Here is a 15,892-nt window from a genome sequence, read left to right as displayed (position 1 = left end):
ATACAACTCTCTGGAACTAGTTGTGAATGTGGTTCTTCCCCTCCTCCCCTGCTGCTCTCCATAATCATCTACTTTGGGAGACAAGCAGTATGCATATTACACAATGGAATAATTTTGGTCAGGGTGCCTGTGTATATGAGTAACCTTGGTTTACTTTCTGAAAGGAAATTGACACTGTGGGTTGCATAGTGCAGTTTTAAACAAGGGAGAAAGGTTCCTTTTTTAACTTCCATTTCAGTTTTGGGGAAAAGATATATAGATATACATACACATACATTTATGTGTATATGTATGGAACCACTGGGGAAAAAAAATCACATTGCATAAGGAGTAATTGGGTGGTAAGGTGTTTTAGAAATGCCAGAGAGGGCTTTTTCAAATGATCTTTGAAATGAGTTTTATTTATAGTTGCAGATTTCAGGAAATCATTTCAAAGTCAGGTAGTGATAAAAATATACCTACAGATTTCCCAACCAAGTCCAAGTTTCCTTGTGTTCCATTAATGAGTAAAAGAAATGTTAATTTTTGCCAATTATCTATCTACAGGATGTCCTCTAACAATGGAATTAATGATAATAATTTATTTTTTATTTTAAGGTTCTTCGGAGAAAGAATGCCAATACATAAGAATAAGAAATGGTTTCACTTCTAGGGAACTGCCCTGTGTATTTTAAGACTAGCTTTGGGCAATCTGGAGGATTTTACTGCTCTGGAAAAATTGAAGCTTTGCTTTTCGTTGTGGAGCATACCCACCTCCACCCTTACCCTTCCAGCACATCTGTCTGCAGCAATAACTGATGGGGTGGAATATTGGCCCTGGTGAGTCCCCTTACTAGAGGGTTATCTTGGCTTTTGTGAGTTTTTTTTTTTTTTAAGATAACCAGAGGTCTAATGACAATAACAACTCATATTTATATAGCACCCTACAACTGCAAAATGTCTTGGTCATATTACTTCAGTACATCCTCACATAATTTCTATAGGGTAGGGCAGTGCCAATATAATTATCCCTACTTTATAGATGAGAATTAAGTGATTTGTTTGGGGTCAATAAGTAATAAGTATACTTACAAGTAATATTTGTAATAAGTAATAGAGCTGGGATTCAAATCCCGGGTTTTCTGATACCAAACTGACTGCTCTTTCACTATCTTTACAGTAAAGGACCTTAGTACCTTTGTCATTCAATAAGCATTTATGAAGCACCTGCTATGTGTCAGGCACTCTGCTAAGTGCTTTGTAAGAAAGAAATCTAAATATCTAAAGCACTGACCTAAAGAAAGTGGTAAAAGTAGTAGGTTGGATATATATTACATGGCTGAAGGCTATTTGCATGAGTTATTAGGACTAGACGGATTTCATAGAACCTGACAACCCAGTCATTGCTGAAAGCAATAAGCCCTTAGCATAGTGACTGATAAACACTAAGTGCTTAATAAATGCTTATTAATCAGTCAATAAACATTTATTAAATGTCTGCTATATGCCAAGCATTGTGCTAAGTGCTGGAGATACAAATAGGAAGAAGAAAAAAAAAACAGTCTCTGCCCTCAAGGAGCTTACAATCTAATGGGGAAGGACAACACTTAAAAGGAACCTGAAAAGAAGGGGAGGGGGTATCCAGTGTGAAGGCACTCCAGAGGAGTGCAGCTGGGTGGAAAATAGATGGCTTGCCCGGCAGCCCTCCTTAAATGGAGGTTTTGGAAAAAGCTCTCCACTCAGGCCTCCAGGTAGAGAGTACAGAGGATATCAGTGAGGTGTGAGTACTAAGGCTGATGCAATCTTGCAGGATGATGAGGTTCCTGGGGGCATGATGAAGTTCAAAGGAGTTATTGTTGTTATAATTGTTTACAGACTGACCCAACTATAACTGGGGATACTTAAAGCAGCAAAGGTATCTTATAGCAAAGGATCGGAGGATGTGTCTAATGAAGGTGCATCTTATTGACTTGTCACCTCTGATGTCATAGGCAGGGAGCCACCAATCACTGAGGTCCCATAGTAGAGGATTCCAGCAAGGACGATTTCAAATATTTCAGGATTTCAGAAAAGGACTACAACAAAGGCATAATTCTTATTATTTATTATCCCCAGGATCTGCTGTTATAAAGCAAGCCTGTACAGTTGAGCATTTACCCATTATATCTAAGCTGTATAGTATCATCAGTCACTCTAGATCAGGGGTTCTTAACCTGGGAATCCATGGACTTGAGTTTTTTAATAGCTATTTTAATATAATTGGTTTCTTTTGTAATACTACATGTTTAATTTTATGCATTTTAAACCGTTTTTTCGAAAAGGAGTCAATTGGCTTTACTAAACTACCAAAAAGGTATATGACACACAAAAAGGGTTAACTAGCCCTGATCTGATGATTCAGGCCATGAAAGTTTTTTTTTGGTTGTTGCTATGAATTATCCATATTTCATAAGTTCATAATTGTTTGACACTGTTTCACTTTACTCATGTAAATCTCTAGCTGGGGATGAAGAGGAAAAGGAAATTTTTCAAAAACCAGAATCAGTTACAGGGGGTAATTTGTTGCAGGCTGTAGGGCTATTAGACACTATGATTCTACGATGGATAAATATTTGAAGTTTATGAACACTTTTTTTCTGGGTAATTAATCAATTTATTAATTATGGTTAGCAAGTAATTAATAGATTGAGGTCAGTGGCTTTCTCTTGTAAACCAAAGACGAACCTTGGGGTCACCTGAATGCCGAAATACCCTAGGAAGAGTGGGTGTTCCTGATGAGTGAAAATCAACGCTGATTGGTTAACAATTAATGAGAAAATGAGTATTATAATGAGGGACGGGCTTATTTTAATGAGAGGCTGGGGATTTACTGATTATGTAGCTCTTGCACAAAGAGACTCATCTCTACTGGAATCATTCTGCCTCCAGCAATCTATAAAAAAGGATTTATCCTCCACCCAAACCACTTATGTAGTTAAACAATGGGCTGGAATTCACCTAGATGGTCTTTATCCAGTAATCAAAACTAAACTTTCCCAGTTGGGTGGGGTCCAACCCAAGAATGAACCCAATTTCATCAACAGCCCTGTCCTTCAGAGACCTTGACCTAGTAACTAAAGGAGGAAATAGAAAGGGAAAAAAAAGAACCCAAATCCTGGATCCCCCCATATTAGTAATTGGTAATTAATAATTATTTTTCTCATTCTCCCACTTGATGCTATTGAGACACAATGTCCTCAGTGAATCACTAACTGGTATGAGAAACACTGCATAAGCAGTTTTCAAGGGGAAAAACATATCGTTAGCAATACTTCGGAAAAATGCTTAATTTCATTAAAAATCAAAGAGATAAAATAGCACTGAGGTACTACTTCACATCTATCAAACTAGGAAAACTAATCAAAAGTAATAAAAACTTCCTATTGATAGAGTTGTGGAAAAAGAAGTCATTGCTGGTGAAGTTGCAAACCGGTAGATCTTTTTTGAAAACAATCTGGCAGTTCAAAGTAGTAGTTACAAGTAACTTAAAAATTTAATAACATGTAATGGTTAAATAAAACTGGGGTATGTTAATTTATGAAATATTATCTATCATTTAATTCATAATGATAAATATAAAAAATTTAAATATACAAAATTTTAATGAAATAACGCAAAATGAAAAAGAATGAGAAGAATGGAATGCACGTGAACTATGACTATAGAAGAGGAAAAATAAATAGAAGTGAAAGGACAAAGAATCCTGACTGAAAAGTTATGACATTTTGAACCTTAAAAATTAAGCTTTTTAGATTAAAATAGTTGTGAAGCAAGTCTGACTAATTGTTTTGGTTTTTTATATTAAGATCATAATTGTTTTTTATTTTATTTTAGGTACAATCATGTTAAACATATTTCCACATCAGTCATGTTGTGAAAGAAGAATCAGAACAAAAGGGAAAAACCATGAGAAAGAAAAAACAACAAAAAAAAAAAAAAGGAGAGAGAAAATAGTATGCTTCTATCTGCATTCAGACTTCATAGTTCTTTCTCTGGATGTTTATAGCATTTTCCATCATGAGTCTTTTGGAATTGTCTTGGATCATTATATTGCTGAGAAGAGCTAAGTCTATCAAAATTGGTCATTGCACAATGCTGCTATTGGTGTGTACAATGTTCTCCTGGTTCTGCTCACTTCACTCAGTATCAGTTCATGTAAGTCTTTCCAGGTTTTTCTGAAATCTTCCTGCTCATCATTTCTTATGGAATAATATTATTCCATTACATTCATATACCACAACTTGTTCAGCCATTCCCCAACTGATGGTGTGTGGTACAGCAACTCTAACACAATTAAACTCAGAGACTTCTCAAGGAAGCAAAAATTACTCTTTATTACAATCTCGCGAGAAAGGGCGTCTACTCCTCCAGTATACTACCAGCAGGAGAGAGCCGAGGCACAAAAGACAAAGCAAGGTTATATATCTTAACGCAAACAAGAAACTCCCACCCTGCCACTATCCCTTACTCCCATTGGCTGGGAGGCGGGCTTACATTCTAGGTGCAAAAATCTTTCCCATTCCCAAAGAACAAGGAAACAGGGTATAGCCAATCCAAACATACGTGTCCTTATTTAGTATACCTAATGCTGACGTGGCAGTGGCAATCAGGAGAGGGTTTAGGGCCGAATTAAACTTATGGCCTGTTCATTCTCTCAGAGCCTATCTCTAGTTTCGAGACAGTCTTTTCATCACCACCCTGAGAAGTCTTCACAGAGGTTGTATCTCATTCAATGGGCATTCTCTCAATTTCCAATTCTTTGCCACCACAAAAAGAGCTACTATAAATATTTTTGTACATGTGGGTCCTTTTCCCATTTTTATGATCTCTTTGGGATACAGACCTAGTAGTGATATTGCTGGATCAAAGGGTATACACAGTTTTATGGTCCGTTGGACATAGTTCCAAATTGCTATCCAAAATGGTTGAATCAGTTCACAACTCCACCAACAATGCATTAGTGTTCCAAATTTCCCACATCTTCTCCAACATTTATCATTTTTCTTTTCTATCATATTAGTCAATGTGATAGGTATGAGATGGTACCTCAGAGTTGTTTTACTTTTCATTTCTTTAATCAGTAGTGATTTAGAGCCAATATTTTAAAAAAGAGAGCAGTATGCTAGAAAAGAAAACACTACCTAGAAATAAGACCAAATTATCTATTGTATCCAATCCTAATATCTACGACTAAATCACCAAACCACCAACAAAATGTATTCCTGAATTTATACTCATACTCTTGCAATTTTCCCCCCAAATTCAATGGAATATTTTGAGTCACCAGTTATGCAATTATAGCCTGAGCTCCCATCAGTGAAATATTCTCCACTCAGAGACCAAGTAAGCCCAAATTCAATAGTAAAGTATTGGATTTGGACATTAAAAATAGATAACAAGGGGAAAATAATCAGGCAGTAGATTTGTTCTCAGCTCCCCATTTATATATAGGCATAAACAACATCTCCAGAGGTGGTGAATGGGGGAAAACTCTCAAGGAAAACTTACATAGAGGTAGGAAAACTATCCCTCCTGCAATTTGATGACTAGGAAAAGGAAACTCACTTGTTTCCCCATCTCTTCTTAATTGGTCACTTTCCATGACCAGCAAGAAGATCTAGTACAGCTAATTGGGAATATATTTACTTTGGCTCTGGTTCTGGGTTACCAGTTCCTTTCATATGGAATAAATCTTCTGAGTTTCCACCCTCTGTAATTACCAAAGCTCAAACACGCAGATCACAAGCTGAAATGCTAGTTTCTCTGGCTCGTTAGATTTTGTCCCACAACAATGTATTGCCCCAGTTCAGCACGCTATCTAGGGCACCTTAGGAACACCCCCTTTCTGTGTAGTTTCCCTTCTGCTGATTTCCATCTTCTTTCCAATATCATGCCTTTTATCACACTCCCATCATCTAGGTACAAGTCTCACAGGATTCTGCTGTCTTATGCTTTACTCCAATGAATGCTAGCTCCCTTGCCTCTCCATTATGGGTACTTGAAGCCATGTCAGAGAACTCCAGCATGGGCAAAGGCAATACTTACCTGAATTACATGTGTGTTATGTGAATTTTGTGAAGAGAAAAAAAAAATTAACCTCTCCCACTTCCTGCTATTTGGTGACATTATAAACAGACAGGAAGGGACAAACTCAAACAGGAAGCGTAACTGTTTCCATCTAAATGTTCAACCTACAATCTTTCAACTGATAAATTAATTGAAAGACAAGTATTTATCATATTGTTTGCACTGAGGTGATATAGAATCCATTCTATCCCCCAAAGGTTGAACTTTTTTTTTTAGGTTATAGGTTTTAAAACAGTATAGGACAGATTCATTTTAGAGATTCATAGCTAATGTTAATATTTTTCTTTTCTTTTTTTAAATTGACAACAATTTATTCCTTCTCTTCATTACCACTGTAATAGAAAAAACAAAGTCTTGTAACAAAAAATTTATGGTCAAACAAAAAAAAATTCCCACATGGACCATTTCCAAAAATGTGTATCTCATTCTGCACTGTGAGTCCATTATCTCTCTGTCAGCGGGTTGATAGCATGCTTTGTCATTGATTTTGTGGAATTCTGGTTGGTCACTGCATTGATAAGATTTTTTAAGTCTTTCAGAGTTGTATTTCTTTACATGTTGCTATTATGCTATAAATTGTTGTTTTTGTTCTGTTCACTTCATTCTTCATCGGTTCATGTAAGTCTTTCCAAGCTTCTCTGAAACTGTCTTTTATCATTTCTTACAGCACTTTAGTATTCCATTAAATTAATATAACATAATTGTTCAACAATTCCCCAATTGATTGGCACTCTCTGCATTTCCAGTTCTTTGCCACTACAAAAAGAGCTTCTATAAATATATTTTTTGTTCATATGTACCCTTTTCTTCTTTCTATAGTCAATGATTAAGGGCATTAAGGGCAGACCCATGTTGAGTATGTAGATCACATTTTTTGTGTCCTGAGTCTAGAGCCATAACTAACCTGTGGAAATGGGGCTTTACCCCTGGGTGCTGACATCCAATGAGGTGGTGTCCTTTCTCCCTGAGGGGATCTTCATATTTTCACCTCACCTTGTGGTATTCCACCAGCGTATCAGTTAAGGGCCAGGGTAACCCCCTTTCTCAGTGTGACCATTTAGCACCAATGTATATACCATCATTCTTCTTCTCAAGACTAATTTCTATTTATTTCTCTGTATGGATCACTGAAATTCATTTTTTATCCCTAAATTCCTTTAGGGATGATTTCAGAAGCAGAGAAAGTCGTGAATACACATATGTGCATACACATACACATACACACACACAAAAAATCTCTCCCACACTATTCACTGATTCCTGGAGGGAGAGAGAAAGGAAGGGAGGAAGAAATGAAAGGATAAAGGAATGGAAAAAAGGAAAAAGATGTATTTTTTAGAAGAACTTTATTTTGAGACTCATTTTTCATTATGACTGAACAGATCTTGGAGCCACAGATGTGATACAATAATATATCCATGTTTTGTTGGTTTTTTTTTTTGTCAGAATCTTATCTGAAATTTTAATTTAATTTTAATTTTAAAATTTTAATCTAAAATTTTATTTTATTTAAGTGCAGTAGAGTAGGCATTCTAAGCTGAGCCAAAGGCTGAAGGTGGTATAATTTTTTCCACCTTGGACATTTGCTATCCTCTCTTTTTGTGCCTGTCTATTAATTTCAGGTGCTCTTTCCTCCCACAATACTGTCATGCTACCCTCTTGGTATTTATAGCCTCCCACTTTAGCACTCCACCCAAGCTTGTCCTCTAACCCATGCTTCAAAAATATCTTTCATTCCCTCTCTCTCTTCTTCCCATGATTAAAACTTCAGTACTTTGTGTAGCTGATCTCAGATAGAAAAACAACCTAAGTGTCTGATTCAAGTAATTCACATTAAAGTGAGAATAGCTGATATGCTTAACTTTGATTGTATGAATATTTTAAAGAAGAGGTTGGTATCATAACATTTTTCTAATTGGCAAAATGCATGGGGGATATTTTAGAGGTGAGGAATGTTTCTTATACTCCTTGCATTGGTCCAGACTGGTCCAGACTCTGCTTCCAGGGGAAAGAAGAACAAGGGCCTGCAACTTGACCCTTCATTCTTGAGCACTTGTCAATTCTTGCTGCAGTATATTGATCCAAAATAAATCATTTCTTTCCCCCCTTACTGTTTAATACTAAAATAACATTCTTGCTCAAAGTATCCTGAAGCTTACATCACATTACAGAAATACTTTGTAGGTTAAATTATTTTTGTTAATGAAAGTCATTTCTATTTTTCCTGTTTATTTACTTTTAACACAGCATAAATTTATGCATGGGATAAGAGATCATTTTATTAAAAAAAAAAAGCTATCTTTATCTTAAAAGGTTTGTCAAAAATAGAAAAAAATGACTTCTTTCTTTTTTCCTGGCATAACAACTGGACAACTGCCTCATTATGCTAGTGCCATTCTCTGCCCTGTTTCTTCAGGGCAGGCATGGTCAGGAAGCTAGACTTTGAGGTCTTTATCCTACTGAACACTGGTACTGGCCTGATGCCAAGACTTTCCTCAGCACTGTAATGCCCTCGTGACTAAAGCAACTCTTGGATTTGGGAGTGAGGTAGAGGGGGTGGGGTAGGGATGAGATGTGCCAGCAGCTCCACACTGGGTTTTCATGCCCCTGGAAATACAGCATCAGGGAGATGAGATCTTTTTATAAAGTGTGCTTAACGGTATTATCAAATATAGGATTAGATTTTGTTTAGCAGCTCCCTTTTCTGTCAGAAAAGCAGTGTCTGAGGTGTGAGGGAACTCAGCAGGAATGCATTTTACGAATGCATTTTACTGGACGTTCTTTATCAACATTCAACAACTTTCTAATTATAACTCTAAAGTACGGCAACGCTCTTATTTCCCAGTGAGAAGAACAGAGTTCTCCTTGTGTTCTTGTCTGACTTGAGTGAATTGTTTCTCATGGACAAAATCTTTAGAGCTGTAGCGACTTGGATGAGTTGTTTTGGCCTTGAGCTGAGTTAGTTGAGGTTAGCCACAAAAGGGGAAAGAGATATAGGATTATAGCTAGCCAAGATGCATAGATTAAGTGAACATTTTTTTTGAGGATGGAGGAGACATGGAAGTGTTAGTAGACAGTAGGAAAGCAGCCAGTAGACAGGGAAAGAGAGAAGATAAGTGAGAGAGCAGGCATGACAGAGGGGGTGATCTGCTATAAAGGTGGGATGGAACGGCTTCGCTTTCACTTGTGCAAGTAAAGGAGTTTGTTTTGGCAAGGAGAAGGACCACCTCTTCTTGAGAGATGGGGATGAAGGAGGAGAAAGTGACAGAAGGCATCTGAATGACATAAGATGAGAAGGGAAGAAGATGGAGCTCTTGGTAAACAGCTTCAATTTTTTCAGTGAAATATAAGGCAAGGTTTTCAGTGGAGAGTGTAGGGTGCGAGTTTGCTATGGGAGGTTTGAATGAGAATGAAAGGTTTGGAAAAGCTCCTATGATGAGTGGGGTGGAGATTTGGTTAGAGAGGGCTAAAAGGATTACCGTGCTGCAGTGAGGGTGAAGTTGAGCTTATATAATCTAAATGTGTAGTGGGCCTAGTTAGTACAATTTCATTGTTTTCTTCAACTACATTCAGCAGCATGAGTAGAATCAAAGACAACAGATGGTGGGACAAATCCAAGGCTGACTTTTTGCAGGGTAAGGGCTTTAATAAGACAAGGGAATGAAGAAATGGAGAGAAGAGGACAGTGTAGAGTTGAACTGGTTCATCAAGTTGACAAGACGGAAAAGGGAGAAGAGTGTAGTCAGTGCTGGATGATGGCCTGGGAAAGAAGTGAGGGAGTGGAGTGTTTGGAGATCACAGTGAGGACAAAACATATTTGGAGGGTTGTAAGGCAGAGGGATAAATGAAATGACAACAGATTGTGATAAGATAAAGGAATTTCCAAATTCATAAAAATATTATAATTAATAATAATAGCTAGCATTTATATAGCACCCCAAATGTGCCAGGCATTGTGCTAAGCACTTTTTTTTTTCAGCCAAAGACAGGGTTTATTAGAACATCCGTCATATTGGGCAGACTCTTAAGGAGTCTGAACATTAGTAAGCTATTGGCTAGATTTTAGGAATCTAAGCATCTTAATGGAGACAAGATGGAACTTATATACAGAAAGACTGTGGGAGGGATCTAGGAGTAGCCAAGTAGTCCATGAGGTAATAGAATTACCAAGGGTGGGAAGTGGCCTGGAGCCATAGGGAGGCAAGAAGATGGAGGGGAGATTGGGTATAGCCCCAGTGAAAGGCCAGTTGATGGGATTATAGCCTCAGGCCACTGCCAGAGATTTGGCCATGTGGGAAAGTCCAGGGTTTTTCCTTTCTGGGGCCCAGATTCCGACCCCATCCCATTGCCCCCTCAAATACTCCAAATTCTTTTGGAGTAAGGGGTGAAGGTCTCAGCTTCTGAAACTGCTTCCTACTGGCAAGGGGTGTAGAGCTGTCCCTGCCTCGGGGGGGCGCCAAAGAGGTGGTTGACTGGAACCGAGCACAGGCTACATCCAGGGAGGCTTCAATTTTTTCAGTGAAATATAAGGCAAGGTTTGGGGACATTGGCTGGTACTCGCTGTTTTCTACCAAGTGTAGGTGAATGGCCTATAGTCTGGAAGACATAAATCTGACAGAAAAGACTGCAGGGCCCAGATATAAAACAGGGACTAGAGATTTAGGGCCCAAATATGAGAGGATAAAACATCCTTAGCTCTGTTTGGATTCAGATAATTCAGTTTTCCAACCATGCAGTATCAAATCCACCTCATAGACAGACTCAGGAATAGCCAGGTGGGTAACTTTCCCTTTCAAAAGAACATAATGGGGACTTCCTGCCAGTATCACCTTCTCTGAGCAGCTTGTGGCATTTCTCTCAGATGGTGGCATTTCTCTCAGATGGTGGATTATTGATTATCGATGGATTATGACCCATCAGACAACTCAAAATAAAATCCTATGAGCTTTTATCTCAAACAACAAGTTTTACTAATCACAGCTTAGGAAAAACTTTTCCAGGATTTACATCTCAAACTTAAATTTGTCCTGGTGTAAAAAGCCAATCATTAGAGATTTCTATACACTTGCAAATTCTCAGCAAGCCATACATAACCCAAACAAGCTTTTTGGCTAGTTTACACATTAAAACAATAACCAACAATAGCTAAATTATTTTAGCAGTAACCAAATTATGAAAAGTTGCTTGACATAACTGATACAAAAAGTTCACCAATTTGAAACTTGAAACAAACATTACCAATCAGGTGACTTCAGTTTTGTTAAATGCACTTCCAAATTACTTTATACAGAGAATCAACATCTCATCATTAACAGTTAAAACTACAAATTTAAAAGAGTGTGCTTACCCAAGTTTGGAGGCTAGCTTCATTACCTTGAACAGGATGTGCTGAACCTGGGTGATGCTTCCAGGCAAAGGTTTCCCTAGGGCCCAAGGCCATGGGGGGGGGGGCATGTTGTAGCTGCTGCTCCTACCCCCTCCTTCCTTTCCCAGGTGGGGGAGGGGGAAATCAAAGGTGAGGGGTAAAGGGTGAAACTCTCTTCTCCTATGAGAGGGGTTAATAGATACCCTCTTGATTCAAGGGAAGGAAGTGAGCAGGTTGTACAGGTGTTTCAAAACTGCTTCATATCAATCACAAAACCTCCAGAATCTGCCAAGCTATTTTTAGCTGTTCTAACTTTCCCTGTAACCTCCATGAAGGAGGATTCAGAGGTGCAGAGGGAAGGGAGTAAGTAAGCCTCAGGGAACCAAAAAGCAACTGCAGTTTTTCCGCAATTCTCTAGCGCCAATAGAACTGACAGAATTGGGCCTACACTTCTGGATAGGGTGTCCATTCTTGTCCTCTATGCTGCGGAAGGTGTACCCAGGTCAATGGCCTTGAGCCAACCCGGCGGACCAAGAGCCTAGGAGCGTTAGGCCGAGTGAGAGACAGCTTTGTAACTGTCTGCATGAAAAGCACCTCCAAGCCTTGGTGTTTAGAGAGCGACCCCAACTGCAGAGCAAGAAAGGAGGGGAGGGAGGAGGCTTACATACCTTCCAGTCTTGGCGGGAGAAGAACTTGGAGTTAGGCAGTTTCCCCATACCGGCCACTAAAATGATGCGGTTTAGGGGTTTAGGGGTCCTGGGACCCCAGAATCACAATATTCAGGTCCTGCCTGAAAGAATTCGACCCAAGCCTTCTTTCAGCCAAAGACAAGGTTTATTAGAACATCAGTCAAATTGGGCAGACTCTTAAGGAGTTTGAACATTAGTAAGCTATTGGCTAGATTTTAGGAATCTGAGCCTGTGCTAAGCACTTTAAAAGTATTAACTTATTTTATTCTCACAACAACCCCAGGAGGTAGGTGCTGTTATCAGTATTCCCACTTTACAGTTGTGGAAACTGAGACAAACAGAAGTTAAGTGACTAGCAGATGGTCATACATGTAAACATGGAAGTGATACATTTGTGGGTGATGGCAAGATCAAGGGAATGACCATTTCTGTATGCAGCTATAGTGGGGTAGAGGAGTAGGTCATGGGAAATGAGTAAGTTAAGGAACCTGGAGGTTAGGATGCTTGAGGGAATATCAAAATGTATGTTGAAGTCCCTTAGTATGAGGGCAGAAACTGGGGAGGAGAGAAAGACTGTGAACCAGGCACTGAAATTGTTGAGGATGGAAGGAGAGCATCCTTGAGATTGGTAGACAACAGCCACCAGAATCTTGTGATAAATGTGGATTTCATGAATCTCAAAGGAGAGGGAAAGCCTGGAAGTGGCAATGGGGAGCAAGGAGTATTCCAGCTTTCCTACTATGACCAGTGAGTGAGTGGGGTATGTGTGAAATTGCAATCAGTACTGGAAGGAGTAGGTCAAGAAAGCCGTAAGTGCAAGGAGATGTAAGTCCTGGGAAAGGAGAAAGCTTAAGATGAAAGCTAGATTATTATCCATGAAGCATTCCAGAGATAACATGGTATATAAAATATGGTTCGGTATACAGAAACAACTGAGATAGACATAAGTATTAATGAGGAAAGTCCATGTATATAATTTCATCACAAGGCCCTCACTATAAAATAAAAACTGCTGTCTTTTTCACTTTATCAAAGGATCCCTGTGCCACAAAGGGATGGTCAGAATAAATCCACAAGTGAATCACAAAGTCAGAAGACAGTCTAGGTTCTCTGACGCTCAATCTATTTTGCTAGAACCAGAATTCTAGCTAGATGGAAGGATGCTCTCCTTCCATCCTCAACAATTTCAGTGCCTGGTTCACAGTCTTTCTCTCCTCCCCAGTTTCTGCCCTCATACTAAGGGACTTCAACGTACATTTTGATATTCCCTCAAGCATCCTAACCTCCAGGTTCCTTAACTTACTCATTTCCCATGACCTACTCCTCTACCCCACTATAGCTGCACACAGAAATGGTCATTCCCTTGATCTTAACCCCTAGAACCTTGTCTTAAAAGGATGAATCTTCACCACCTCCTTCATGATAAATCCATCCCTTTTCCAATGAGTTGAACTGATTTCCTGACAGTAGGAAGGGTATCTGTTCTCTAGCATTCTAGTCAATCAGACCACTTCCATTAGTAGACCAACTGAATTCCCATAATTCCATAATTTATTAACCAACACATATGATTGTGTCTAGTATTTATACACCACTATGTTTGCAATCAAAATTTTAAGTTCCTTGAGACCAGGGATCATATCTTATGCATAAGATTTTAGAATTTTCTTTGTATCACTCATGGGGATATATCTATCAGCCAGGGGATTGACCCAAATGCTCTCCAAGGTCTGTTCCAACTCTGGGATTCTATAATTCTAGCACCAAACAAAGCAGATACTCAATAAATATTTGTTGACATAAATGCTGATGGCACATAGTCCATTAGTAAGTTCAATTGAATGAATTGCAAAATAAACTATTTAAATGATTGGCAAATCTAGTCGCAAGACACACAGTACAAAGAAGTCTATGTTGGGTTAAGGGAGAGTTTAGGATGACAAAAGTAATAGGAGGAGGTCAGAGTTATAGTCTGGAGTGGTTAGGAAAAGAATCTCAGAGGAAGTAGAATTTCAGCTGGGCCTGGGAGAATGGGTAGACTTCAGATAGGTAAGAAGGGCATGCCAGGGGAGAGAAATAACTAACTATCAGTAGTGTATTCTTAGAAAAGAACATTATCTCACAGATCATACGGTCAATTGACCTATAGAAGTTTCTGACCATAGTTAAGACGTTATTAAATGGTGTTTTTGAGGACTGATAGCTGAAGGAGCTCAGGAGCAAGGTTGGAAAGGAATGAGGAAAGACAGAAGTGAGAAATCCATAGAACTGATTAAGGACTTGAGACCAGCACATATACATATATGTTAGATGTAAATTTGTATATTTTAGCTCTTCTTGTAAAGAATTACGTGGTTCTTAGTACTCTTGCCACAGGTGCCAAATATCATTTTTTTATTAAAAAATAACATTTTCATTATTTCCCCAATTACATGTAAAGACAACTTTTAACATTCATTTAAAAAATTTTTGAGTTCCAAATTTTTCCCTCCCTCCTTCACCTCCCCCGTCCCTGAAACAATAAGCAATTAGATATATCATGTTTAATCATGTAAAACATATTACCACATTAGTCATGTTGTAAAAGAAGACACAGATCCGAAGGAAAAAAATACACACAAAAAATACAGAAAATGAAAATAGTATGCTTTGATTTGCATTCAGACTCTATTAGTTCTTTCTCTGGTGGTGGATAGCATATTTCATCGTGGAATTTCATCATTTAGAATTGTCTTGGATCACTGTATTGCTAAAAATAACTAAATCATTCATAGTTGATCATCGTCTAATATTGCTGTTATTGGGTACAATGTTTTCTACTTCTGCCCACTTAACTTTGCATCAATTCATATAAGTCTTGCCAGGTTTTTCTGAAATCAGGTTGCTCATCATTTCTTATAGAACAGTAGTACTCCATTCCAATCATGTATTACAACTTGATCAGCCATTCCCTAATTGATGGGCATCTCTCAATTTCTAGTTCTTTGTCTCTACAGAAAGAGCTGCTATAAATATGGTACCAAAGTTCTTTAGCATGGTCATGGCTGACAAAGATAGGTCAGGGGTTCTCAAAGTATGCCCCTGAGATGCTTTTAGGGAGTCTATGAGGTCAAAGCTATGTTCATAATAATACTAAGATGTTATTTGCCTATTAAAATACTCCTCCCTTTTCCAACTACATATCTGTGTGAGGTTGGGATTCTTTTTTTCATAATACAGTTCAACCAGAACAGCACAGCTCAACAGATTGAATGCAGAAACAGATATGAAAATTCAGCTGTCTTCTTCTAAGCCAAACATTAAAAAGATTTGCAGAAGTATGTAAAGCAATGCCATTCTTCTCATTAAGTTATTTTTGTTATTTTAATGTTATTTTCATAAAAATATGCTACTTCTATTTACATATAATTGGTTTGTTATTGCCATTTTAAGATGATTTAACAAGTAATCTTAAAAATTATCAGTTATAATTTAAAATATGGTGAATATTAATAGATATAATGCACAGAAACAAAAGTTCTTTGGGGTTCTCAATAAATTTTAGGAATTTAAAGGGGTCCTAAGATCAAAAAGTTTGAGAACTTCTGATCTCAGGAGTGAGAACCCTTGGCTTTAAAATTAGGTTTTCCTCTTGACAATGATATGCCATAATATGCTCATTCCACTGATACCGGGTTACTTTGAATGTGACAATTTTATTGCCATTTCAACGGACATGAAAACACCTTATCAA

This window comes from Vombatus ursinus, unplaced genomic scaffold (genome assembly GCF_900497805.2).
Source record: "Vombatus ursinus unplaced genomic scaffold, bare-nosed wombat genome assembly UNPS02014802.1, whole genome shotgun sequence".
Classification (NCBI taxonomy): domain Eukaryota; kingdom Metazoa; phylum Chordata; class Mammalia; order Diprotodontia; family Vombatidae; genus Vombatus; species Vombatus ursinus.
Note: the sequence above shows the minus strand (reverse complement) of the source record.